General features: G+C 45.4%; 1 protein-coding gene across 7 annotated transcripts in view; it reads right to left on the bottom strand.

Moving 5' to 3' along the window:
* The window catches only part of LOC103815302 (calcium-activated potassium channel subunit beta-2), a 129807-nt gene that overhangs the window by 80205 nt on the left and 22909 nt on the right, over positions 1 to 26693 (bottom strand). For 2 of the 7 annotated variants that reach the window (XM_050977858.1, XM_009089041.4), the window contains exon 1: positions 12235 to 12877. The exons of the other annotated variants lie outside the window; for them this stretch is intronic. The gene's annotated coding sequence lies outside the window, so the exon portion shown is untranslated. Of the gene's footprint in view, positions 1 to 12234; positions 12878 to 26693 lie in introns of those variants that run through there. 7 annotated transcript variants of the gene reach the window in all.

Below are 26693 nucleotides of genomic sequence, written 5' to 3'. Positions count from 1 at the left end.
AGATGGAATGGACACGTCTGTGAGCTGTGGGAGAGCTTTGGGTAATAATGTTTAGCACTAGCAAATTAAATTTTGGAACTCCATAAAAATTCATGCTTCAAGGCTTAAAGTTAATCTCTGTCGGGGTAGGACCACTGTTGGCATAGATTATCCTGTGTTTACCAATTAAGGAATTTCTTGTAGCTTCCTCAGAAGGCTGCTGCTGGCTGGCTTTGGAGGCAGGATTGCATCTAGCAGAGCATTTGTTTCACTTGGGTGGCAGCTCTTACACCAGGTGCACTGACCCAGGAGAATAAAGCAAAAATGGGCACAATTCCATGAACCCTGAGATATCAGCTGGGGTTCAGTCATTGTGCTGGGGTTTGGGAGACTGACTGCTAACTTTGTTTTAGGCTTCCTATGTGTTTTGGTACAATACAGGCAATTTTTCTGTGTCTTTGTTAATCTGCTTTCAAACAAGAAAATACAATCCCTCCTCTGACACCTTTTCAGTGAAACACACACCCTTCACTGAGGAGGGGTCAGTTCTTCTGTGGGCTGGTGCAGCCAGCACCTGGCATTGTGGAACATTGAATTTGAGGAGTTTCACTTTTTGCTGTGATGCTGCTGCCATTCTTGATGACAAGGATGACAGCTGTAGCTTTGCTTTTTCTGAAGTTTATTGGTTTCTGCATTTATTTTTATGTTTCATTTTCTTACAGTAAAAACTACTTTTCACATATAACAGCCTGTTAGTTTGATTTCTCAATTGCAAGGAGAGATAGTAAAGACAGCCAGGAGTTAGCAGAAGTTGAAGTAATTTGACAATATCTCTAGAATCTGAATGAAGAAATGAGGGTTAATTTATGATAAAATACTTCTTTTACAACACATATTCTGCCTTATTCACACAGATTTAGTGAAAGAGATACCACAGCACAAGACACATCTGAAATCTCAGGAGCTGGGGAGATGCTGTTGTATAATTTGTAGCTGTTTTTTCATGTCTGGCAATAAAATAAGTTGTAGATGAAAAAGATGAATTAGAGAGGAAAAGGAACTCCATTTGGATAAGCAACCTTGTCATGTGCACATGAAAGTCAGAAATATAACACATGAAAAACCACAGAAATAGGGGAAAAGTGCTATCCTGGGAAATGAGAGCTTGAGGATCTGAAAGGCAGTCACTGCTTCAGAGAGGGAAGGTTTGTTCCTGCAGTTCCTATGCAATCTCATGAATGAAAATGTCATTCTGCTGTATTTGTGCTATTATACAGTGCAATTCACTGGCAGGTAACCAGCTCTTTGAAAAAAAGCTGATGGTCCTGTGACTGTGATGCTGTAAACACACAACCCAGAAAGAAATTGCCAGAGAGAAGGAGCTAGAAAATGCTGTGGTCTCTAATTAATTATCCCCCTGCTTTTCACTTTCCTGGCCCATCTTTGCTCTCCCTCTCTCCACCCCAGGGCATCACTTATCACCCATCCAGCCTCTGAGAGCTGCCATCCTTCAGTACCTGTGATAGGGCAATTCATTTGCACTGCTACTGTCCCAATCGTTCATTCCTCTCTGCTGCTCACACCAAGGAGTTCGGAAATCTGCCTGCAGGAGGCTGAGGCAGGCAGAGAGGATGTGGGTGTGTGGTGTGGAGGTGCTGGGGTCTGTGCAGCCCCCCCTGCTCACACACCACACTGGCTCATGGCCCAGCACCTCCTTGGGCTGCACACTGCACTCATGTGCAACCTCCTAAATGCATTTAATTGATCTTTATGGCTCCATGTTTGCCTTCCACCTGGCTCAACACGAGGCTTTAATTGGCTACAGTGTCACACACATTAATAATAAATATGGCAATTAGCTAAAATTGTTCTTGCTGTTTGGGCAACTCCTCTGTGTTCTGGATCATGCATGAAGGCATGCCAGGGCTGCACAGCCTCACCAGCTGAGCACATCCAGGCTGGGGATGGGCTCCTGTGCCTGCAGCAGTCAGTGATGCCAGTGCTTCATCCCAAAAAACAGAGACTTTGGACAGCAGGTGACACCTACAGAACAGGTTTGTGTGACACCATTTGCAACTGTGAAATCCCTGAACATGAAATCCCTTGCCCACATCTCAGCCTGCAGGGAAGGTGTGAAGGCTGCTAGTTGTTTTGTAGGCTGGGAATGAAAGACCAGTGCCCCTGCTCTCAGTTGTTTCCCAGGGAGGTCTGGAGGCACTCTTGATGATGAGCTGCCTTGAAAAATGAAGCCCTTAATTTTGGCAACCTTTTGAAGATAAAATGTTTTTATTGTTGGTGTTTCCAGCTTCCAACAGATCCCAGATTTGTGATATTGTATTTCTGTCCCCACTAGTCAGAATAAGGCAGGGCCACAACCACCTTGTAATAAATAGAAGAAAGGCAAGTGGCTTTGTCAGGTCTCTGATGAAATACTTGTGTTGGATTTTGTATCAACTTTGAGATGGGAATTGGGCTGGCTTTTGTTCATCTTTAGCTGACAAACAAGATTAAAATCCTATTTGTGCTCACTCTCTGGCTGTTGTTGACACTGTCCTGTGTAATCCCTTCTGCTGGGTTATCAAACTCCATCACAAAAATAGTCAGGGTTTATTCCCCCATCACTGAGAGGTGCTTTTCATATTCTAATCCTTTTAGGGTAAGGTGATTTGACACCTAATATTTCAAGACAGAATCTATTATGAAAGCAAAATTAGGCAACAACATTTATTCTCTGATTCCCTTTATAAACTCCAACATATCTTGGCACACTTCTCTTTTGTATCTCTGACTTATGCATAAGAGATGAAAGTTATCGCTGTAAAAAATGTTAAAATCATTGAAGATGCTGTCACAGGTGACTATGATATTTATTCATGCTCATCTGGGGGACTTCTAAGGCTGATGATGTGGTTCAATAGAAATTACAGAGTAGGAGTTTTTTTTAGCATTAACAGTTGTTAAGTGTGTCAAAGCTGGTGAAGTCAGAGGAGCTTTACAAAGACAAATGCACAAGAAGCCTGACAGCTGGTGAAATTCATTGATGAATTTGAGTAAGATTGATTGGGGAGAATCACCTCAACTTCTTATGTGTTGGCAGATTTTAAATTAATTATATTTTAACTGCTTTGGAAACAGACCTGAGAACAAATTTGTGGAGCCCAACATAAGTGGTGGTTCAATAAATGAAAGATGTATAGAAAAGTAATCATCATTTTAGCTGTGTACAGAATGAAAAAGAAATCAAACACTGAAAATATTATTACAGTGTCATTAACATAAATCAATTGCATGCTCTATCCTCAGAATCTTTTTTCATTTCTGGTCATCCTATCTCATAAAGTCTTAAATGGTTATAAAAAGAGTGCAGAGATTGACAGTAAAAATGATTAGAGACGTGTAAAGATTTTTGTAAGAGGGGAGGCAGCAGCCTGGAACTGCTTAGAAAAGAGCTTTAGCTGCACTAGGAGTTTTGAGCAGCTCAGCAGGACCAAGGCAGGTGCTGAACATGGTCCCCCTGTCCCCTTGCTCACCTCCACCCCAACCCTCAGGGCCCTGCACCCTGTAAACCATGGGGATGTTCATTCAGGGCCCCAGAGCTCAGGGCTGTGGGGCTGAGTGGCAGCTCCTGCTCCACACTCCACACTGGGGACAGGCCAAAAACTACAGCCTAGCCTGGGCTCTTCTTGAGACTTGGGACATGGGAACAGCCAAAAGGGGCCCAAATGCCATTTTAAAGGGCACAGCTCTCTAAAACACAGGCTGGAGATGTCACCCTCTAAAGCTGGTTCTATCCCATGTGGTGGAAATGGGATTTTAAGCCTTTCCAGTCAGGTCCTCTCCCAGCTCCCTTGGTTTGGGAATGTCCAGCACAGGGTACCAGCTGGCTCTGGGGATTTTCACTCCCTGTCCTCTCCAGCACAAACTGCTAAAATGAACCTGCTGGAACTTTTGCATTTTGCTAAAATATTGCACACCAGTTGCTTAATAGGATTTTCAACAACCCCTAGAAATTTCTGCAGGTAAAGAGAGCATCTATCCATTTTATTGGGCAAGCTAAATATTTTCAAGGATGTGCTGTCTCATGCTTTAAGGTGTAAGTCAGACATGCAGCTACAGCAGGTTCAGGCAATGGTTCCCTTCTTGGCAGCTTGCTCTGCAGTCTTGTGCCATTCCTGGGAGGAGTGTTGGGATTCCCAGACATGGAACTGGGAGCTCCCCTGGGCACACTTCAGCAAAGGGGAAGGAAACTTGTCTCCCCTGTCCTTGCACTTGGGGTGGGCTCAGCCCCCCACTCCCTCAGGTGCTTCTGGCACCTTTCTGCCTTCCTCCTGATAAAATGGAAGAGAGAAGCAGTGTTTCTGAGGTGTAAATAATGTTTAACAAGTGGGCCTTGGAGTTGTAAAGGAACTCCTGCACTTATGCTATAATCATTTTGGTGGTTGATTTAGAGCCAAGTCCTGCTGGCCTGACTGAAGCAATTAGCCTGATTACTGCCAGAGGGATGCTCATGCAATTAAGGTGAGCAGTGTTTGCTCTTTATTCTGGAAAGCAGTTGTCTGTATAAAAGTAGTTGACACAGTGCAGCGGTGCTGAGGAGGGAGGGTGATGGGCTCTGAGACAAACCTTCGAGCCCTGACAGAACCTGGTGTCTCTCACAGAAGAAGGATGGACAGATGGACATTGTCTGCCACTGCTCTGAGAGGAAAGCTAAAACCTGACAGTGAGAGACGTGTCCTGGTGTGTTTGCTCTGTGGGACTGCAACTGTTGTTGCTCCCCCAGCTTCTCCAAAGGATGGAGCTGGCTAATTAGATCTACAATTGCCATTTATCAAAAAGAGAATCTGAAGTCTTCAGTGATATTTTTCCCCCCTTCTCTCCCTACTATTACTAAGGCACCTATCAACGTGGTGCAGAAATACCATCTGGATACCTGGCTAGTGACCAGCAGGCTGTGGTATGTGAGGGTTTTACACAGAGACAAGAGGCTGGAAAGGGTAGACAAACAGCATGTTTTCATGGAGGCTGAAAAGGGTATAAATGAAGAAAAAAGCAAAGAAAGGCAGAAATATACATTTTCTTCAATTTTTCACAATGAAAGAAGCAGGGTAAGTTAAATATTCTAGGAACCTCCCTAGGAATATTTAAACTGCTTGGGAAGTGTTCCTGCAGATGAGCAGGAACTGGCTCTGTGGATGAACACTCACCAGAGAGCAGGAGCACCTCTGCAGAGGAAACTTCTCCCTGCCCTGCCAGGAGAACCTCTGCACCTGGCTCTGGCTGCCAGCACTTCTCTGCATTCACAGCTCTGGTGTTTCACCAAGGGCAGGCACACCTTTGGGGTCAGGAGCTCTGACTTATCCCTCCCCCTGAATTCAAGGAAATTTAGAGGTTTTATTGGATTCCACAGAAATTAAATACACTTTGCAACGTGGGAATTTGCCTTTTTTGATGGATCTGAAGGGTTTGTGAACAGCCTAGTCCAGGGTTTTAGTGTGAAGTCACTTGTGTCATCTCAGGGATGATGAATTCACTCATGTCAGTGGAGTTTACTCTTTGTGTTAGCACTGTCCCCCAGGTGGGTGCCTGTGTGTGCACAAATAATGGCTCGGTCTGGCAGAACATCTTTGCTAAAAAAACCTCACTTGTCAATTACTGGGGATTTTCCCTGAACTCTGATGGTTCTGGAGCAGAGTTTGGGCTTCTGGTGTTATGACAGAATTTTGCAGGTTCAGTGATGGCTTTTGACAGCTCAGGTCCCAGCAGGGAAAGACTCCTCACTTGAAATCAATCAACTTTATCACACAGGAAAAAAGAAAATTAAAACCCACCTGAAACTCAAACCTGCTTTAACAGGGGCTCCTCTCTGACTGAGCTGTTACTGCAGATATCTCTGCACAACAAGCACATTTATGTGGGGACATACCTTAGGGTAGGTGCACCTAACAAAAGCACGACATCCTGATCGTGCTTAATGCACCAGATAAATTGTTTTAAAATGCAGAGGGGTTTTTTTTGAGTTTTTAGTGAAAAAGCACATCCACATATGCATCTCTGAAGAGTTTTTTAATTAATTGCTTTCAGTCATTTCCTTTCATAAAATTAGAACAATGATGGGATAGACTGGCTGTGGAGTTTGGCTGAGGAAAGATTATACTAATCCACTTGAAATATGACTAAAACAGAAAGCAAGGAGAGATAAAAGCAATTTTTTCCCCAAAGCTTGTTTACCTGTGACAAAATCCTTCCAAATCAGCTGCACGTAAAATACTGGATCATCTTAATTAAACTCAACCAAAAGAGATCTTGCTTTGGACTTCTTGGGATATTTCATATCCAAAGTTTGTCCCGTGATGCTTTTAGCAAGATGGGGGAATATGTGTTTCATGCAATTAATGATTAGGAGAGCAGCAAAGCTTTAAAAGAGCAGAGTGACACCCAGATCAACTTGCTATATGGAAGAAAACAAAAAGGGGGGAATTTATCAGAAGTTTCTTATATACCCTGAGGTGTCACTGAGATTGGTTTCCAAGAGTCAAGGGACCTTTCATTTGCATATTCTCCAGTTAATAAAAGGCTATGGTTGCAAATGAACTTCCTTTGTTCCCTCCATGGGTTATTGCTCCCTAAGCCTTGAACTATATATTCTTTGTTGAAGGAATAAAAAGATGTCCTAGTTAAAGTGATGCTTTCCACTCAGACTTTCCTTCCAAAACTCTTATTTTCCAGAGCAGTAAACTTTGCCAAACCACAACAGCATCTCCACAAAGACTGGTTTTCACAGCTGAATCAATTCTTTCCCTATCACCACAACAGCAGCTCTGGAATTCCACATATAAGCTTACAAAAGGCTCATCAATAACCAGATGGGCCCTGAGGATCAGAGAGCAGTGAGTGCAGACACACTGCTGTCCTTCCTTGCCCTTCAGCCAGGCAGCCCTGGGCTCTGCAGCACATTGCTGTGGCTGTCTGGAGCCTGTTTCTGCAGGTCATTGAGGCACAGCAATTTGGGGTGCTCAGTGTGCCAGGACTGTGCCTGCACCTGGCTCTGCTCTTCTCCTGCTTCTCCTGCACCAGCTCTGGAGTTTGCTGACTCCCTCATGAGTCAAGACCAAAGCACAATTTTTGGGAGGCTCCATGAGCTTGGAGGGCCAGGAGAGCCTGCAGTAGTGGGTGGTTAGATGGGAATGGGGAGGCAACAAGAGAACAAGGGGCAATTCCAGCCCTAGGGCTGAGGGGCTCCCTGACCTGTCCCCCAAAAAAGCCAATGCACTCCTGACTGAGGTCAGGGAGTCAGTGTATTTGGCAGCTGCACTGAGGAGCACCTGGACACAGGTGTCCAGGAGGATTTAATATTCCTTTGTTCCCTCTGACTTTGATTTAACCATGGGCTGTGATGCTTTAAGTACCAGATATTAATTAGAAGTGGAAGTAGGTCCCAAAGGGACCATACTCCAGATCTTCTCACCCTTCCTAGGTTGACTTATTTCAGGTTACTACTCTGAAACCTTATTTATGCACCCAGGAGCCTGACATTTATAATGCCTAACTAAATTTGCAAATAACTAATGGCTGTCAGTGAGGAGTACCACTCTGCTGAGGTGGAAAATAGCTTGCCCACAAATAAAACCTAGCCAAGTATATGGAATGTTTTCTGCAGCACTTCTTTAAGGCAGGCAATTTTCTTGTCCCTCCTTTGGTATCACACCTAAACAGGCACAAAGGGACAGTGCTACATGGAGGGGTCCCGCCAGGGGGGCAGCCTTGGAGAGATGATTCACTTTGGGCTGAAGCAGAAACTTCACTCTGAGCTCTGAGCCTCTGGAAGGGAAGTGGGGAAGTGGGACAAATGCTCTTTTGGCTCCTCTGGTCTCCAAAACCCTTCTGGCAGTGGCACAGAGTGGGAGGAACACTGAATTCAGGCAAAATTGCTGGGTACCTGTGAGGGGCTCAACAATCCCACTTGGCAAAAGTAGAGATGAAAATTATTTATGGGTAGCAGGATAGCTTTGTATTAAGAAAGAAAAAGTATCTGAAGTCATAATAGGAGTTTTAACAGGATCTAGGGGGAAATTCAAGTTGGGATTTAATTCCAGTCTACATTGAGTCAATTTTTGTCCTAGCAAAGATTCTCTGTATTTGCTCAGATTTTAGTTCCTCTAATTCTTCTCATTGTCTTACTCTCCCCAGGCAGTATCAGCCTGGTGTTGTGTGTGCCCTGACAGAATATGAATACACATGTGTTGCCTGTAGTGACTCTGCTGTGTGACTCACAGCACTTGCAATTTAGGCCCACTTCTATTTTTAGAATAAAAAAGGGTACCTAGGATCATTGGACTTTAAAATCATGGAAAAGGTAAGAAGGGGCCATCTGATGGGGGTGTAACTGCTGGATGACTCTGTGAAGTCTTAGCAACCCTGTTGATTTAGCTCACACCAGACTTTCTATATAAAGTACATGGACAATAGAGCTCACTCAGTGGGAGACATGAGGTTTCCTTCTATATGACATAAGTACAGTGCAAAAATATCTCAAAAGGCAAATATATTCATGTTTTATAACCTTCTCCCCTTGATTTGTTTCTGAGTGAAAGAGCTTGGTGTTTTGACAGCTGAAATTTTTTTGTGTCTGTGAGGAAATATGTTTGACAGAAATTCTTCACCCAGCTGGTTGTGACTGTTTTTAAACCATATATCAGGTGTTAGTTTTCTTCTCATCTGCCATTTCCACAACTCTTCCATATCCCCATGGGATGTTAACAGTCCCCTGCATGACAAAAGATAAACTCTGTCACCCCCTTGCGTGGTGGCAATTTTGGTGGGCACAAGGAAGGGTTGGGAGCAATGAACCCAGGACTTGCCATGGGTTGAGTCTGGTAAGAGCACAGACCTTGAGGTTAATGACCCAAATTCACCAGATTCACTGTTAAAAATTGTACTTGTATATTAGGTGTTCCTGCTGTTCCCATTCCTACCTCCTCTGTACCTGCTCCATGTGCCACTGGTCCTTCCTTCTGCCAGTCACCCTTATTTTTCCCCTCTTTCAGTGTTTTCTCCTGCTCTCACTGTTGGCTGTCTTCGTGTCACAGAATGTGCAAGACAGGCACAACAGGAGAGGTTATAATGTGGAAAATTTAGAAATTTCCATTATGGCGTTTTTTCCTTCCAAATTGGCTGCACAAACAGTTTCCACTGGCACTGTGGGATTACTCTGGAGAGTTGGGGAGCCCATGGGAACATGGCAAGAGCTGTGAGAGAACGGCCCATGCAGTGCACGATGGATGATGCCCACTATTCATTTCAGCAGAGCTGCAGGAATCCAAACACTTTTCATGAATATTCATATGAAATTGAAAGCTGTTTAACCTGGCTCTCACATCTGTCTGGTGGGAGCACTTCAGTGCTTATGTGTTGTGGTATGAATACTTGCAAGACATGAATTTTAAACCTGACTGAGTGTGATGGAAATCCAGTATGAAACAGAACACTTGGTTGTGAAATTTGCAATTCGTTTTCTGCCAGTTAGCTGCACAAGTCAGCTAATCAAGGAACACCACAGGATTGAACCAAGCAACACAGTATGAATTTGCAAATATTTGCCATTCCCAAAAGATCTGTAAGCCAAGAAGTTGTTTGCTGAAGAAAGCCCTAAATATTATCAAATAAATAAATTAGAAAATTGCATGACCTCCACAGGCAATTCATAACAGAAAGGGCAAGTGAGATTCATGGCAAAAAGTACTCATTGAGCTTCTGAAGAAAGCAGGGACATCCTTCCTCAGCCCAGTGAATCAATCTGATGTAGTTTGCTTCACTACCTGCTGCCCATTGATGGAATGATGGGAGATTTGGAGTCACTTCTGACAGGCTCTCAGAAGAATGGATATTTGGTCCTGGCAGAAGTTTTTCTAAGTGGCCAATTGGTCTGGGGTAGTTTTGAGAGCAGGTTTAGTTTTGGATCATGGGATTTGCCTTGTGTCATACTTTACAGTTGAAAATGCCTGAAACATTGACCTCCTTCTGCTACACAATTTGGCTTTGCATTTTGCCCTGTCTGGAGCCCTGTGCTCAGCCTCATTCCCTGAGCACCACTGTCTGTATTTCCACTGCATCACTACCACACTGGCCTTGTTGCACTGCCCATTGCCCAGAGATGCTGAGGGATTTGCCCAAGTCTCCCAGAGAAGTTTGGGCACAGGTTGAACACAGTCTCCCACCTCCTCATGGTTTTACCCCTTCAGACCCTTCTCTCAGAGAGGCACTGCAGTATAAAAAAAGGTAAAATTGTCTAAGCTTCTAGACAAAAGTGAGATGGAGAAGAGAAACCATACACTTCATTTCCGCATGCATTGCTCATTTCTGGTACAGATTTCATATCTCTTTGTAATAACTCTTTGATCCATATTGCAGACTGCTACAACAATTTCTTTGCAAGAAAGTTTTCACTGTTATCTTTATGTATTCAGTAGAGTACATAACATGGGTTGAAATTATTCCCCCCCATATTTGCAATGCAAAGTAATGCAGTTAACTGAAAAGTTCTTGCTTGGATCGAATGAGGAATATTTATGTTTCTTAAAAGGAATTCTTACCAATTTCTGATCCAATATTGCTTCTTTTTGGCACAATCAGTATTCACTTAGAGTGAAAGCTCTTTTGTTGTTAAATTGTCATTGGTGTTTTGTTTTTAAATGAATTATATATCAACCTATTTACAATGCAATATAACACACTGAAGTTCTCCTTAAAGAGAACATCAGTTAGGATGAGTAAATTCAAATTAGTTGGTAAGTCTCTGTTATATAGGAATTCTTTTTCTGATGAAGATTTAATGAAAACAATCAGTCTAACAGAATTCTTGAAGCTATGAGTTTTTGGCAACAGTATCGTAAAGTATTCTTAGTGACATCCACATTCAAGTAGATTTAAAATGGTAACATACCCTTAATTTGAAAATTTAGCACAGCAAGTGACTCCATACCTCTTGCTGCAAGATATGACTCTGAGCTTCTTTACGTGCATTTTTAATGGGTCCTGTGAGAAGCACTTCCACAACAGAACATTTTATTGTTACTAAATACCACTCACTCTGAAGTCCCTCTGTTGTTTGGGAATGAAACTTTAATGAACAAGTTGGAACAATTCATCAACCCAGGGAACATCACACTCAGATCAAACACACCGAATGATAAGGGCTCTGCCTATGCATGGAAATATCATTTTCATTCATTATGTTCCTGCTGCTCATCCTGGGGAGGGTCACACACACAAAAACAGGACCACACCAGGACCCTGCCCAGGACCCCGTGCAGACCCCACTGCCCTGTCTGGCCACGCAGACCTGACTCTGATTTTTGGACATTTTCTTGTCTAGTGATGCTAAACTGGCACATGATAAAAAAAGTACAAGAGGCTTCTAACTTTGCCTATCACCTCTTGGACTTCTGGCTGGGAAGAGACAAGCTTTTTCCCAGGGAAAGCCTTCCTGTTAACCCTGTGAGTGTTGATTCTCCCCCTCAGCCCTTGCCCACAGCCCTTCCAGCATCCAGCTAAGCGCTGCGTACATCCTTCCCCACGCGGGTTTCTCAGGGGGAGGAGGGTGTCAGGGGGCTGGCAGTGACACGGGAGGAAATCGTGCCTTTTTCCGTCTGAAACTACATTTCTCGTCCAGCAAAACAATGCCAACAGTGCAGAGAAAGCTTTGATTATGCAAAATGGATGGACACATCACGCCTTCTTTTGCAATAGGTTATATCCTAAGGAGTCCCTCACCCGGAAAATTCCTCCCACCACCTTCCCCCGCCAATGTTTTCCCCCTTTCAAACGACATCGGTGGCACTCCAGACACATTTTACACGTTAATAGCATGTCTCCCTCATCTTACAGGCTCCATAGCTTTCCTCTTCCCCTTTCATTTTAGGGCAGCTTCCCCCAGTCCCTTCTCCCATCTCAGAAACAGCCGGGCAGGCTGGAAAAGGAGTAGAGTGTTTTCTTGCATGACCTCTACGTATTTTACTCCGCGGGAAGAACAACGTGGAATGCACACTCGGCAGGCAGCGAGGCTTGAGCCGGTTTGTCCTCGGGGCGTTTCTGCCATAAACCACCGGGCTACCCCCAGCATTTCCAGCCCCGGCTCTCGCCCCGCGGCAGCGACCCCTCCCCAGCGCTGCCGCCGCGCCTGGCCGCGCTCGGGCAGCCGAGCACCCACCGCGGGCACCCAGCAGCAACAGCTCCCTTTGTTTCCCATGCAAATCCTACCTCCGATAGTGGTCACATCTTCCTCCGAGGCGAAGCCTAATTATTAACAAACAGAGATCCAGCGGAATCCTCCGAACTGCCACCGGTTGTGAAGTGCTGTCATCGCTCCCTCCCGGTGCTTAAACCTTTTTGGACCATTAATGTCACAACCTCTGCTAACTCATCGCTTAGCACTCGCTGCTCAAAATGTCTGAAATAGTTTGGAAGGATAATAGGAATGACAGGCACACTAGACAGCCATGCTTGAAATTAGTTTTCTCCTGCTGACTTAAGGCTGTTTCGTGGTGCTTTTAGGCACGCACTCCGTAGGGTTTATTAACCTAGGCTAGACATGCCATTCCTGCTTTTGCTCAGGGCTGTCATAGGATGGCTGCTAGGAACGCAGAGACAGGTCTAACTCCATTCATCCCTCCGTAGTTCTTAAACCTCCCTGGGAGAGGAAGCAGCTTCAGTCATCCTTGAACTTACTGAGGCTACTGTTTCTGCAGAGCAGGCTTTCACACATTGTTTTGAAACTAAAGAGAAAATCCCTCCCGGGAATGGAAGGTGCCGTAGCTCTGGCGGCAGCGAGAGCAGCGAGAGGAGCCGGCAGCATCCGCCCCCGCCGCAAGCTGAGGCTGGCGCAGGACTCGGTGGAAGTAGCGATTGGAAGCTGAAAGTTCCTAAAACTCTGCGAGGCAGCTGTGGCATCAAGAGAACGAGGGGGATGCAGGGGCCGTGCTGTGCTTTGTGTGCACAGAGTCACAGATGTACACTGTTCTTCTCAAAAGGCAAAATGCTGTTTGTACCTGGTGGGGACTCACAATCTGAACTTCTAAGTGAGCAGCACCTGGGATGATGGTGGGCAGAAAAAATGAGACCAAAGCCCAGCATTGGAAGAGAGATGCTACAGGACACTGCTGTTTTCAGTAAAGCTGTGCTAATCACCAAATCCCAGCTCAGAGATATTTGTGTTCTGTGGAGATCTTGGAGCCTCTTTCTTCCTGGTGGCCAGTTAATGACCAGCCCAGGTCAAGATGCAGAAAGGCTTGTTAACATCTGTGCCACTGGTGTTGCTGATCTCAGTATGGTTCCTAGTGGACAAAAGGAAGAGCCACCAGCACAGAGTTGTCTCTGCCAGCAGCAAGGGCACACATGGGCTGAAGGACTGGAGAGGCAGGGAAGCAGAGGGCTCACATGTGCTTTCACTCTGTCTTCCATCAGGAAAATCCTGTTCTGTAGGAGAGGAAATGGCTGCTCAGCTGTACAGCAGTGGACCCTCTTTGAGAGAACCCTTTGCTTGCAAAGGAGTGCAACAATTTACAATGCCTTTGTCAGTTTCTGACCAGTACTTAGGAAATGGCCAAAGAGGATGAAGGACAGGAGGAATTTAGGAGGTTTGCAGTTTGCATGTTGAAGTATGCCAAATAATAGAATGAACAAAGCAACTAATGCACCATTTCATTATGAGTCATCCTCATTATAGCAGGAATTTTATAGATATGTGATTAGAAAGTAAACTCTCGGTTACAAATGCACATTTCTACTTGCAAAAGAAAGGATGTGATACAATTAAAGCTTCAAGTTTCACACACAACAGCCTTTTCTCCTCCTGTGGTCACAAATTCTCTAGGAACAGTGTGAGTATATTTTGAAGTTGCAAACCTATCAGACAGCATTCCTTCTACCCACTTGCTGAGTCTTTTTGAAACAGCAGCAGGCAGCCTCACTAATCCATAGATTCTAGAGTGAGTTGTGTATTGAAGGAATTGCAGGAATGATCTGCTGGTGACTCTTCCAGGCTGGGTGTCTCTGTAGAGGGTCAGTGCTCAGAGCAGCACTAGGCTGGCAGGGCTGCAGGTGTGGTGTGCACGACAGGTAACAGGCTGTGTTCAGGATGTGCAATCACAGTGTCACTGAAATTAGTCTAGCAGGGAAAAGGATCCTCCAGAAACAGCCAAACTCTGTCATGCACATCTAGATACTCCTGGGTGCTGTGGAGCCTGATCTCAGACCTGAGTTTTGCAGAGGGCAGCTATTCCCTAAAAAGGATGAGTCCAGTGTGAGGGAAGATGAATTCCTAACAATTATCTCAGCAGCAAGCATTAATCTCACCTCAGTCATATAAGTCAAAAAACATCAAGAAACCTTGTTGATGTCAGTCTGTCAGTCCCTGGATTTACAGCTCTGCCTGGTTTCCTTGCTTTTTCCCGTGGTAGAAGAGGCAGCACCTGTGTGAATGCAACCCCGTGTTTGACCAGAATCTTGCAGAGTGGTGCTGAGAACCACAGGACACCCAAGTGTTCATTTAACTGAGTTACCTCACAGTGACTGGCTAATCACTTCCACATGCTGCTTGATTGTCCCCCTTTATACCCAGCTCTGCCTTTTTCTCACACAGCTCTTTTTGAGCTTCTTGCCTAAGAGAAAATAACTACATCTGGAGTGTGGTTAAATGACCCAGAAGCTGCTGTTTTGCAGACTGACAGTGTTTGATGCAAATAGATGGCTTCTTGCTGTGAAAATCTCCTTGGCTGACAATCCATCCAGTGCTTTCAATGATAGTTGTCTGAATTAAAACACAGGCTCCTCTTTGTATATTCACACTATCATTCTTACAGAACTGCTGGTATTAAATTCTTCCTGTGCAGTCTCAGTGCAGGCCTCTCTACTCCCCATTTGTGCACCAGCTGCTGGTGCACATCTCTCCCTCTCTTTGCCTTCAGCTTTTGCCATCTGCCACCAATAAGTTGCCCAGGTGTTGGAAATCTTCTTGCTCTTCTCTGGCAAACATTACTCTGCCTCCTTCTTCACTAATTCAACCTTCATTTATTTGGAGGCTGATAGATCAGGATCAAACATCTGCTGCATTTCATACTTCAGGGGGGCACATGAGGAACAGAGCATGTATAGTTGCAGGCAAGAATAAAGGCTGGTTAACCCTTCAATCCCTAATTTTCCACTCCATTTTTGAGAGCTTACAGTTTTCCTACACTTCTAGATGTGCCAATTATTTAATACTTGCCAGTTGGGATGTTACCTAGAGCAAATATATCCTAAAGCAGAGCTAATTTTCAGGAACATCAAAGCTTTCACATGCTGCAACAGTGTCTAGTCCTGAGGTATTGAGGAGCAGCAGAGTAGGAACATATCTAAGACAGTTATCAGCAAAGACACCAGAATAAATCTTTTTCCCTCTTTAGACTGCTTCTGCTGGTGCAAACAGGGGCCACACCACTGACTTTGTTATGCTTTCCACAGAGGTACAGGTCAGGCATCCTTTGTGTTTGCCTGCAGGGGAAATCCGGGCTCACCGATCATCTTTCACAACAATGGGTGGTGTAAACTATTGAATTCTTTTGGTAGAGATGATGAAATTCGATGATTTCCAGTGTGCCCAATCCTCTTCAGCAAATCACTGAAGACTGACTGCAAGTTTGAACAGCAGCAAACCAGAATGCAACAAAACAGGCTGCTTACACAATGCTGCTTGCTGGGCCCAGGGAATGTTTCCTGCTTAAGGGCTGGTAAAATATGTATCTGAGGATGCACACCCAGCTGCTGGGGCCAGTCTCCAGTGTGATTGTTGAGTAATTCCAACTGGATTTCACACTTGAGCAGTTTCACTCTCCTCAGCCTGGTTCTCAGTAGCAGTGCTTTCTCAGCCTGACACTGTGTGAGACTCTTGGGCAGAGATGGTTCCCTGCTCTGAGCAGTTCTGCTGAGCAGCAATTGCTGCCTGCTGCTTTCCCATTTGTTAAGCAATGGATTAGTGCTCAGACATTTGCAGGCCATGCTGGCTTAAGCCCTGAGTGCAATTCTGTGGATTTACTCCTCTCCTGGAATGCCATGATCAGAGCTTGTTTCTCTCTTGTTCAATAATTTCCTGAAGCACTGCTCCAGTCGACACTGCTGTGATTTCCCTGCTCTGTGGCAGATAAAGCATTGTGCCTTTCACCTTTCACAGAAACACCAAATTGGCCACTTAGATGCTCTCTGATTTAACACACAGTGCCTGGCTGTTTCTCCAACTCTTGATTGCTTTTTCTGTCCACACTTTCCTATTCCTGTGTTAATATTACTTCTCCAGCAATTTTAGCAATATGTTGCTAGATAATTCCTGTGCCTTTTTTGCCACCCCCTGCAAATCATCTGCTATGCAGAACTCTCCTTTCTTTCTCCAGGATTCAAGTATCTCCTTTAATCTGTTCTTCCTTTTATTCTCACTCAGCTGCCTCTGCCTTGCTTTGGTGGAACAGTCACTTGTCTGATGAAGCTCGTGCTTGTGTTTCTGTGCTCTCCCTTTTGAAAGGTGCTTTGCATCAGTGAGAGCCTCTCTGGGTCTCTTTGATGATTTGGGGCTGTGTCCTGAGCTCTGCACTCCAGGAGTGGAAGATCAAGCGGGAAAGATCCAGTTGTGGAGAGAATGTGCAAAGGGGGAGGGAAGGGGGTTTTGCCATGCCCCAGTCAGGGAGGTTTCAGGGATGCAATAACAGAAGCAGGCAGGTAAAAGGCCAGGCCAGGAGCAGAGCTGTGGAGAGGTTGTTTTGTAGCACCGTGACTCAGTTTCCCCACCTGTAAACCAACAATAATCCTCTGCCTTTATAAATTCCTTTGTGAGCTTTGCCTGCGAACTGAGACAGGGTGACTGAAATTCAGAGTTGCTGAGATTATATTGCTGCTCTCTTACTGATGAACTTTAAATTCAAAAGAGAAAGGGCCTAAAACTGCCTGAGAAGCCTCCCCATTGTATATTTGTTGCTGTGATCCCACAGCCACCCATGAGGGCACAGTGCCTGGTGTCCTTGGGCTCTCCTGTCTGAGGACACCAGACTCTCATGGGAGATGCTGTGGGAGTGCAGGCTTGTTTGCAGGGACAAGGAGGGGTTTGGTGGCAGCTTCACAGCAGCCAGGGAGCAGGAGGGACATTGCCTGGGTGGGATTCAAAGCCCAGCCTGTTTGGAGAAAATGCCTGCTGGTAGGAACAGCAGAAACCTCACACAAGATGCCACTTTTTAATTTTCCTGATCTATATTCTGCAGCAGGTGCCTAGAGTGGCACATAAATCCACCAGCAGAGGATTTATGGTTGTGAACACCAAATATTCACCAAAGCTCAAAATCTCTTCTCAGTTTTCCTGCAGAGTGACCAGAGGGATTTGATTATTCTCACTGAAGCAGAGGTGTTTGGGATTTATGCCACTGAGGACAACATTTGGTCCTAAACATACATATCCACATATTGTATGGGTTTTGTACAAGGTGATTTCTTCCCCATCAAGACAATCTTACAGTGCCTGTACAAACCTGCCACCTCTTCCCCATCACCACAGCAGCTGAGGACACAGGGTGTGCTTAGGAATACATTAGTTGGGGGAAAATGGTATTTGGAAACCAAGCAGAGGCTTTCCAAGAGGAAACAGGTAAAATGATAAATCTTTGCTTTCAAGACAAGCTACAGGGATGCTCCTCTGGCATAAACACACTTTTTTTCATTGATAAAACTGATCTCTTTTTTCCATCCTCTCTGATGAATTTTTCAGTTCTGCATATGCAAAAATATCAATGTATCATCAGAAGCCAAAGTGGACTCCAGAGGAATTTAGTCAGTTATGTCTGGTTTTAATTACCTGATGGTATTTGTTTACATCTGCTTGAAATGATTTTATGCTCATTATGAACATTGAAGTAATGTTTCATTATTTCTCCACTTCCATGAGTTTTAAAAACAACAACAACAACAAAAGGAGCAAGTTGTGCACAGATACACCTGCAATCTGACCTTTTCTCTGCTCTGAGAAGCTTTAAGAAGATTATTTCAGTTTTTGTGTCTGTACTTGCTCTATTTTCGGAGTCTTAGAAGTAACCTTGACTCGAAATGTGGCCTCTGAGAGAGGCACAGGAGATGCACTGCAAGCTGTGGAGTTCATCCCTACTGGGATGAGGGGCCATCTCCTCACTGCATGAGAATTTCTCCAACAATACCCAAACCCCTATTGCAGCAGCTCCCAGCTGGAGCCTCACACCCCAGAAACCAGAGATGTTTTAATGGTGGGAACAGAAGAGACCTGGAAAAGCAGTCCCAGGAAGGAAGTCTGTACTTCTAATTAATGTCCCAGCTGCACTGTGACCAGGATGCTGCAGATCAGGCTCTGGGATGCATTTGCTGCCTGTGTTTGAGGGTAAAGGCACTCGGATGTGCCTCACACACACACAGGCACACCCTGCGTCTCTAACCCTTGGCTCACTCCTCTGATCCCCTCTCCTCCCACCCACAGGCACTGCAGGAAGGATGCTTTTCTTCACTTGGTTTCCCTGCTCAGATTTCAAATGCCTCTTGGTGCAGTAAATGAGTAAAAAACCCCAGTGCCTGGAAATGCAAAACCCTTTGGGGGAGGCATGATGGATCTGGTGGTGCAGGAACAAACATCCCCAGGCTCTCCTTTATCTCACACTCATGTCTATTTACCTGGATTTTTTCCCTTCAGAGTCGCTATTATTTTTGCACAAATGACTAAAACAGCTCCCCCCCTTCTTGCCTGGATGCTCACTGGCTCTTGCTTGCTCTCCTGGTAGTCCCAGCTGGATCTTTAACCCCTGCCAGGCTGGTGGGCTAGAGCAGGGCTCGCCCCCAGCAGCCAGCTCCAGTGTAATCCCTCAGGAAAGCAAAGGGCTCTCCTTGGAGAGCCTGCCTGGCTCTCCAGACAGACTGTGCTGTTTGCAGAGTAGAGGTGAATAACAGATCCTCAGATGCCTCCCCAAATCCAGCCAGGGTGAATCCACCAAACCAGCAAAGCCTTGGTGTGATATGGAAGCTCTGCTCTGATCAGGTTTAGTGGGATTTGGAGGGTCAGGGAGCCCATGTGGGCAGGGAGGTCTCTGGAGCTGTGGAGACTGTGGCAGGCACCTGCCAAGTGTGAAAGAAGCTCCCTGGTGAGGAGGCTCTGTCCTGGCAGGGGTGTGGGCACCGTGTGGTGCAGCAAGGAGCACTGGCAGGATGTTGGGGGTGGCAGGGACGGCCCTGGGGTGTGATGCTCCCTGTGATGGGGATTTGTTTTCCCAGGCTTCCCTCCTGAGCCTTTCCCAGCAAAGGGAGCAGGCCTTCACAGAGCCTGCAGGATTCCAATATCTCCCAACAGGAGCCACTGTTGTGTTGAGGAGGCAGAGCAGGACCCTCGTGGGCAGTACTGTGGGTGTGTGGGCAACATTTGTGCCACCATCACTGCTGCCCTCTTGTTTCTGTCAGAAAACTCAGGGCAGAACCAAAAGAGGGGCTGCATTGGTATTTGAGGTCAGAGACACCTCAGTGTTTGTCAAGATGGGATTTCAAGACAGAAGGAATCCAAATTATGCCTACCAAAGGGCTAAAGAAATGGTGACATGATGAATCTCTCAGCTCCACCTGTGTAAACACAGACCACCACCCTGGCAGGGGATGGAGAGGCTCCCACCTGGGCAGGGCCAGGCAGAGTTTGGCATGGCTGAATGCAGGATAGCACCAAGGAGCTCTGGTGTGGAGCCAAGCAGGAACCCAGTGGTACTGGACTGATTGCAGGTGATGTCTGCCCCACACACCACAGTGAGGAATACAGCTCTGGGTGCAAAAGCAGATGTGCTTTCTCTGTCCTCTCTCTTGCAGAGAAAACAACTGTGTGTGTTAATTACTTTGGCCAGCTCAGTCCTTTCAGGGTTCTTTTCCAGGGACTGCTCTATTGTGTCAAAAGCAGTGCAGCCACTGAACAAAAAGACATTGTGTGCCTGATGTTATTTATGGGCTTTATTTCAGTAACTCTCAATATTTTAGTTATTAGAATATTCCTTGGAATATCTGACATGAAGAAATTTCCTGCCATTAATTTTTAGTACAGCTATTTCTAATGGCATAGAGGACCAAGATTCTACCTTTATGTACTTGATATGATAAATATGTTATATTCTCTACTGTATAAGTAGTACTGTCTGCTCTAATGTCTATCTCCAGATATACAAATGCATTTTGTTGTGAAAACCTTCAATCCTGATGTTGGATTTTTCTCCAGAGATCTTTTGTCCATTAAATAATAACAGTCAATAATATCTGAGTGTGATGGGAGAACCATCTAAATGTATGAGCCCTGTTACTGACAAGCAATATAGCTTTACAAAGAAAGTCTTAAATTTTCCTGAAGCTCTTCTGATTTCAGTGGTTTGACAAGAATATAAATGAGAAGGAAATTTCCTCCTTTGCTGGCATCAGATTTCTGAGTTTGATTATTTACAACAAGAGCTTTTTCCTTGCACAATCAGATTTGCTAAAATTTCTTTATTAGGCTCATAAAACTGTTTTGTGAAACAGAAAATTAAGCGGGGATTTTTTTCCCACCAAGTTCAAATTTGTCTGAACTTTCAACTGGGCTCTGGTATCCTATTAGAGCCTTTGATAATAATGGTGTTTGAATTTCATTACTTTCTTTCCTAATTCCAGTCACTTGCCATTTTACTTTTTCCTAATAGCAGTACAAGGTAAATTACCCATGCAAGGCTGTTTAAGATGGTCCTAGAACAGCTCAAGTGAAATGTCCTCATTTTTCTCAATTTTCATTAACTCCCCATCTTTACTGTGTGTGTGTTAGTACAAACAGCCAGTGTAAATCCCTTGCTGCAGAGCTGTGCCTGGCTTGGAGAGCTCTCTCAGCAGCCACTGGAGCAGTCCCAGTGGATGCTGGAACTGGGGATGAGGGAATGCAGAGCCCTGGCCAAGGGCTGTGCTGAGCAAAGGAGCAGTGGAGGAGCAAGCAATGGATGATAGATTCTTTCTCAGGCATGAGGACATGAAAAAGGATCATAAAGCTGTGACAGGACCTGCAGAACCCACGGCATTTCTGGCTCTGAAACCCCTCCAGCTCATGGCCTCCTCTGCCCCACGTTCACACAAACTGCTCATCTGTGGGCTGGTGATCTCTTTAGGGATTCCTCACAGAGCAGAGCTGTGAAAGGCTGGCACTGCAATCACATCTGGTCATCCTGAGGGGGAGGAACAGCACAAAAATCAGGTTTCAGGGAGAAAAGTGAAAAGGCTGCCCTGGCTGAGGCAAGAACATGGAGGTCCTCAGTGGGTAGGATGAAGGGAGGAGGGGAATCAGGGAGAGAAAATATAAATTACTTGGTAGCATAAATTTAGCACAAAGGACTCCACCAGTCCCCAAAGCCAGGTCCTTTTTCATGAGTGACCAAAGGATATAGAAATGCTTAAAAATTAGATCTCCAGCCAGAAGGCTGTGAATGTCTAATAGCCCATTACCTGCACCATCCAGAAGCCTTTGGATCAAACCCAAACAAAACACATGGAATATTCACCATTTTATTTTCATCTCTAATCACCTGCTTCTGTGCACTTGAAAATTCTCTGGCCTCTTTTAGGGAAGAGATTTCCCCACTGCCATAGGAAAAGATTCAGCATTTTGTTTCCACAGGTCTTGTGAAAATCCAGGCCTTACATTATTTTTCTGGAACTTGGTCTGCTTGACTCCTAAACCCGCAAGTCTGTACTTTGACACTGTAAAAACATGATTTCAAATCTCTTTTGAATTAAAGAATGTAAAAAAAGCCCAAACATGTTTTAAAAGAAGGTAGAAAGGCCAGGAATAGAGGTTAGGTGCTGTTCTGCTGTGGCTTTGCTAGAGCCAATTTGTATGGAACCTGGCTCCAGATGGGGCACTGTTCCTGTCACCCTTTTGTCACTGTTCCTGTCACCCCTTTGTGTAGTCCTCACTTAGTATATTTTTTAAAAGAAAAATATGATCTCAGTGACTAAAGGCTGGTTTGTCTGACCTCAAAGTTATACAAAGCTTCAGGAGGTAAAAGGATTACTCTTTGAAGGAAAGAATGCAGCAAAGCTTTACCAAAGCAGTGTTGTGTCAGATGCATTTGATGATTTTATTTGATAGGATAATTGATTTTCCTAACAAAGCAGTGCAGTAGATCTAATCACTCTGGACTGCTACAGTGTATTTGACGTGGTGACAAGATTAGTCAAACTGCAGAAAATGTGGATTAGTGGAATTGTGCAGGAAATGTCTGGAGAACTACAGACAGTATATTTTGGGAAAGTTTGGGGTGTAGTGGTGACCCTTTAAGGTTGGTTGGGGAGATTGCTTGCATTTATAATTCTAATTTTCCTGGCACAATAGGAGATGCTTCAAAATTTGTGGCTGAGATGAAATTAGGGTGGATAAGCAAAACAGCGGAGGTTCAGAAAACTATTCAAAAAATGGGATAGACTTGGAGGCTGCAGCAGGGGAGGTGGAAGTGTGAAGAAGGATGTGATCATCTGAAGGGAAGGCTGGGGACTGAGAGAAACCTGACATGCACTATGTCTGTGAAATGGGGCTTATCCTTTCGAAATTATAGAGAAAAAAGTGAACTCAGATGTTCTGGCATGCCCCAAGAGACTTTGTGAGTCTATGATGATGCATCAGACATCCAGTGTGAACTCCCCTGCTCCAGGGCTTGATGAGATCTTACCTGGAGCACCAGGCAGTCAGTCCTGGCACAGGAACTCAGAAAAGGTCTATTAAAACAAGAAACAGCTGCAGAGAAGTGCAGCAAATTCAGCCTTTCCTTTCTATGGCTTTAAGAGATGTCATTGCTGTCTACAAATGCAGCTGGGAGGAGGGCTAGCACCGGAGGGTGGGAAGAGCTATTTCTGCTTGAGAACAGCATTGACACAAAGAACAAATAGGTAGAAGGCTGGAAATTTTGGGAAGATTTCCAGTCATCAGAAAAATGAGGCATTAAATTATTCCTCTTGACAAAGAGGTGGAGGCAAAGAAAGTAAACTGTAAACTAGGTAAAAGCAGTTTTATGATAACAGCTTCACTGCTGGATGAAAGGATCTCATGGAATGATGGCCTGTGACTGCAGGCAATTGGGCTCACTGAGGCAGAACCTCCTCCCAGCCCTCTGTTTTTCTGCTCCTGTCAGGAGATCTCCAATTTTGCAGTGATTCTGTGAAATCCTGAGCCTTGCAAGGCAGTTCCTGAGGAGGGCACAGGGAAGAGACTTTGCACCAGCCAATATGTACTGAAGGCCAGCTCTGGGAGACCATGCAGGAATATCCCTGGGGTGCACTTTGTGGGTGTCAGCATCTTTATGGTCTCTGGATGAAGGAAGGAGCTTTCCCTGAGCTGGGCACTCCAGCCAGGCAGGACAGAGCTTGGCAGGCACAGCAGAGCAGCTGCTCTCTTGTTCCCACCCCGCAGGAAAAATGGTCAGAATCCCTTGTAACTGAGGGAGTCATGACCTGTGACTGAAACTTTTATCTAAATCCTGAAAATAGAACTGCTCTGATCCTCAGCTCCCAGGAAACAGCAGCAGGAGGAGGAGGAGCAGGCAGGCATCACTCAGCATGGGCAGTTCCTCTCCCTGTTCCCTGTGACCCCAGCTCCTGCTGCTTGGCTGGGGGAGCAGCACTGGACCCAGCCACGTCCCTGGCAGGGCTGTGGCATCCCCAGGTGCAGAGGGGACTGCTGCAGGCAGGGCAGGGCTGCTGCTCTGCTGCAGTGCTGCTCACAGCCCAGTGCTCTCAGGGCTCAGGCTCCTGCAGAGGCAGCAGCTCCTTGTAGCCCCAGCCCTGCAGGGCTGTGCCAGCCCAGCTCTGCCCTCCTGCTGATCACAGCCAGGCACAGGGAGGGATGTGAGGGCCAGGTCAGGGCTGGGCTGGTGCCCTGGTCCTCATTTCTGCTGGAAAATGCCAGAGCTCCGTGCCATGGTGATGCTTCTCAGCAGAATGACACCATTCTCATGGGGAAATGTTCTTTTACTGGCACAAAGTAGATGTCTCCTTAGCTCATGTAAAGCAAGGCTAAGATGTCATGTTGCCCACAAAAGCACCTCTTGGCACATTTTCAGAGGAGTGATGGAAGCAGCAAAGCAGCAACGTTGCCAGTCAAGGAATTGTTCTTGTCTGAGCAAACATCTCCTCAGTTTCCCTTCCTGAGGGAAGAGGAGGGGCAGGCACTGATCCCTTCTCTGTGCTGAGCAGCAGAAGGACCCAAGGGAATGGCTGGAGCTGTGTCAGGGGAGGTTCAGGCTGAGCATCAGGAAAACATTCTTCACCCAGAGGGTGGCCAGGCACTGAACAGGCTCCCAAGGAAGTGGTCACAGCTCCAAGGCTTCCAGAGCTCCAAGAGCATTTGGACCAGGCTCTCAAGCACAGGCTGTGGTTCTTGGGGTGTCCTGTGCAGGGCCAGGAGTTGGACTCAATAATCCTTGTGGGTCCCCTCCAACTTAAGACATTCTGTGATTTGGTCCTAAAACTCCTCCTGCACCAGGCCCTGCCTTCTGAGCATGAAGGCACTTGCAAAGTCCATACATTTACTGTGATATTCAAGTCAGGAAGCAAAAGGGACTCTGTTCCTGCAAATGTCTGGACATTTTCTTTTGTAAAGGCCATGAAGAGTAAGTGCACTGTGACCAGGTGGTGTTGTCTGAAATAGAAACAAGTGTGAGTGTCCAGATCCTAAATGCATTTGAGAAATCCTGGTACTTCAGGAGAGAAGAGTGAACATTTGCTTCTGGGAAGGTTCTTAATGTCACAAGGTTAAAAATGGGAAAATAAGCCTGCCCAAAGGTAAGGAGTTTGGACCAAACCTCCCTTCCTTTGGTGCTGTGGGACACCTAACAGAGCTTCTCCAGTAGAGAAATCTTCTCTGTAGTCCTTTGTAGGCTGGCACTGACATATCCACAGCTTCTCCTTTTTTTTTTTTTAACTTTTTAAATTTTTTCTTTTTTTTTTTTCCCAGAGGAACTGAAAAGACTCTGTCAAATAAAAAGCACAAATCTTGTCTTTGACAAAAATAGCAGAGAGAAGAATTTAAAAGACCCAGAGGACAGAAAATTAGTGTTTAAAAGAAGAGAAAAAAACATACAGGGCCATTTTTCAGCTTGACTGAGTTGAGTTTTGGCTCCCATTTTCTTGTATTCTCTATATGAAAGCCAGCATTTCAGAGTCAGAGGTTCACTGCTGGCTCTGCTACCACCATAAAGGATGCAGACACCTTGGGATAGCTCCTGCACCCCCAGGGTTATGGAAGCAAGAGACTTGCCCACCTGAGATTTTCTTCCAGTGTGGAACTTCTCTGGAGGAACACTTCAGAAAGTGCCCATTAAGGAAATTGCTGTAGGGCTCGTGATACCATTTGGAGTTACTCTGATGAAGGATTCATTGCCCTCTTTTGTCAGTGACATTCTGATACTTTCCCCCAGCTAACTCCCAAGGAGAATGCAGCTGCAGAGACAGACTGGCAGCCAACCGTGGTCTGGCACTGCTGGATGTGCTGTTGGATTCTTGGGCATTTCCTTGTATTTCAGTTTGCTCCTTTGTACAGCAAGTGTTTTTCCTGATTCTGAAGGTATTTGTAAAACCAGGTGGTGTCCATGGAATGCTCTGCATTCCCTGAGTCCACTGGAGAGGATGGAGTGCTGCTAGTCAAACCCAAGGTCATGCTGACCTTGATTGCTGCACATGACTAAGCCAGCCTTTTTTTTTTTTCTTACTGCTAAAATAAATGCACTGAGAACAGTTCACTCACTCCTGCCATTTCTGCAGATCCCCTTTTATTCTGAGTGCTTTCTTCAAGTCAAATGGTCAAATTGTAAAAGGTTTCTGTGCGTCCAGTGGGTGCCTCAGAGTGAGAGGAAGCCAGCAAAAGTATCACCACAGCAGACAGAACTGCCCCAACTCAGCTATTAGAGAAGACTTTTTCCCATCACCTCATCTGAGCACTAAACAGCTGAGAAGTAATTATGCCTAATGTTCCCTGATCTCTTCCCTCTCTGCACATGGCAGGATATTCTGTTTCTGAAACACTTGCCTCATGCCCATGGCATTTGGCCTGTAGCAGGGAGGTTGAGTCCAGAACCTCTAAAACATTTTCTTCTAATAGATGGCTCACCATAAGCTGGAAATGCGTCACACACCAGCCAGTTATTTCCACATCATAAACTCCTAATGCTTCTTTAGGCTGATGGGGTTTTGTGTTTGCTAAGAGCTGGAAACATGCCAAATATTCCTCCATGTGTGACGCTTCTTTTATTTCAGTCACTGCTGAGTTAATCGTTGGGTATTTCTGGTGCTTGAAAGCCCCTCCATTTGCTCCTGGCTATGAGCTTAAAGCTGCTCCACAGCTCGCAGCACTCTGCCCAGCAGGGACAGAAAACATTTGTGCTGAGATGTGACCTCCCACCCTGGCCATGGGTGTTGCATTGCAGGCATTCCCAAGGACTTCAGGGTATTCCTGGTGCTGAGACCTGAGCTGTCCTCACATCCAGGTTTCTGCTCAATGAACTCCTTAGATATTTTCTTCAAGCTCTGCATGCCACCAATCCTATTCCCCCACTTCTCTGCTTTTTTTCCTCTTCCAAGAACCTTGCCCACTAAAATCCCAGTAGATCTGGGAAGTTCATCTTATCAGTGATTGCTGGAAGGAGAGCTGTTTGGGA

Source organism: Serinus canaria, chromosome 9 (genome assembly GCF_022539315.1).
Source record: "Serinus canaria isolate serCan28SL12 chromosome 9, serCan2020, whole genome shotgun sequence".
Classification (NCBI taxonomy): Eukaryota; Metazoa; Chordata; class Aves; order Passeriformes; family Fringillidae; genus Serinus; species Serinus canaria.
This window is presented reverse-complemented; position numbering and strand designations above follow the sequence as displayed.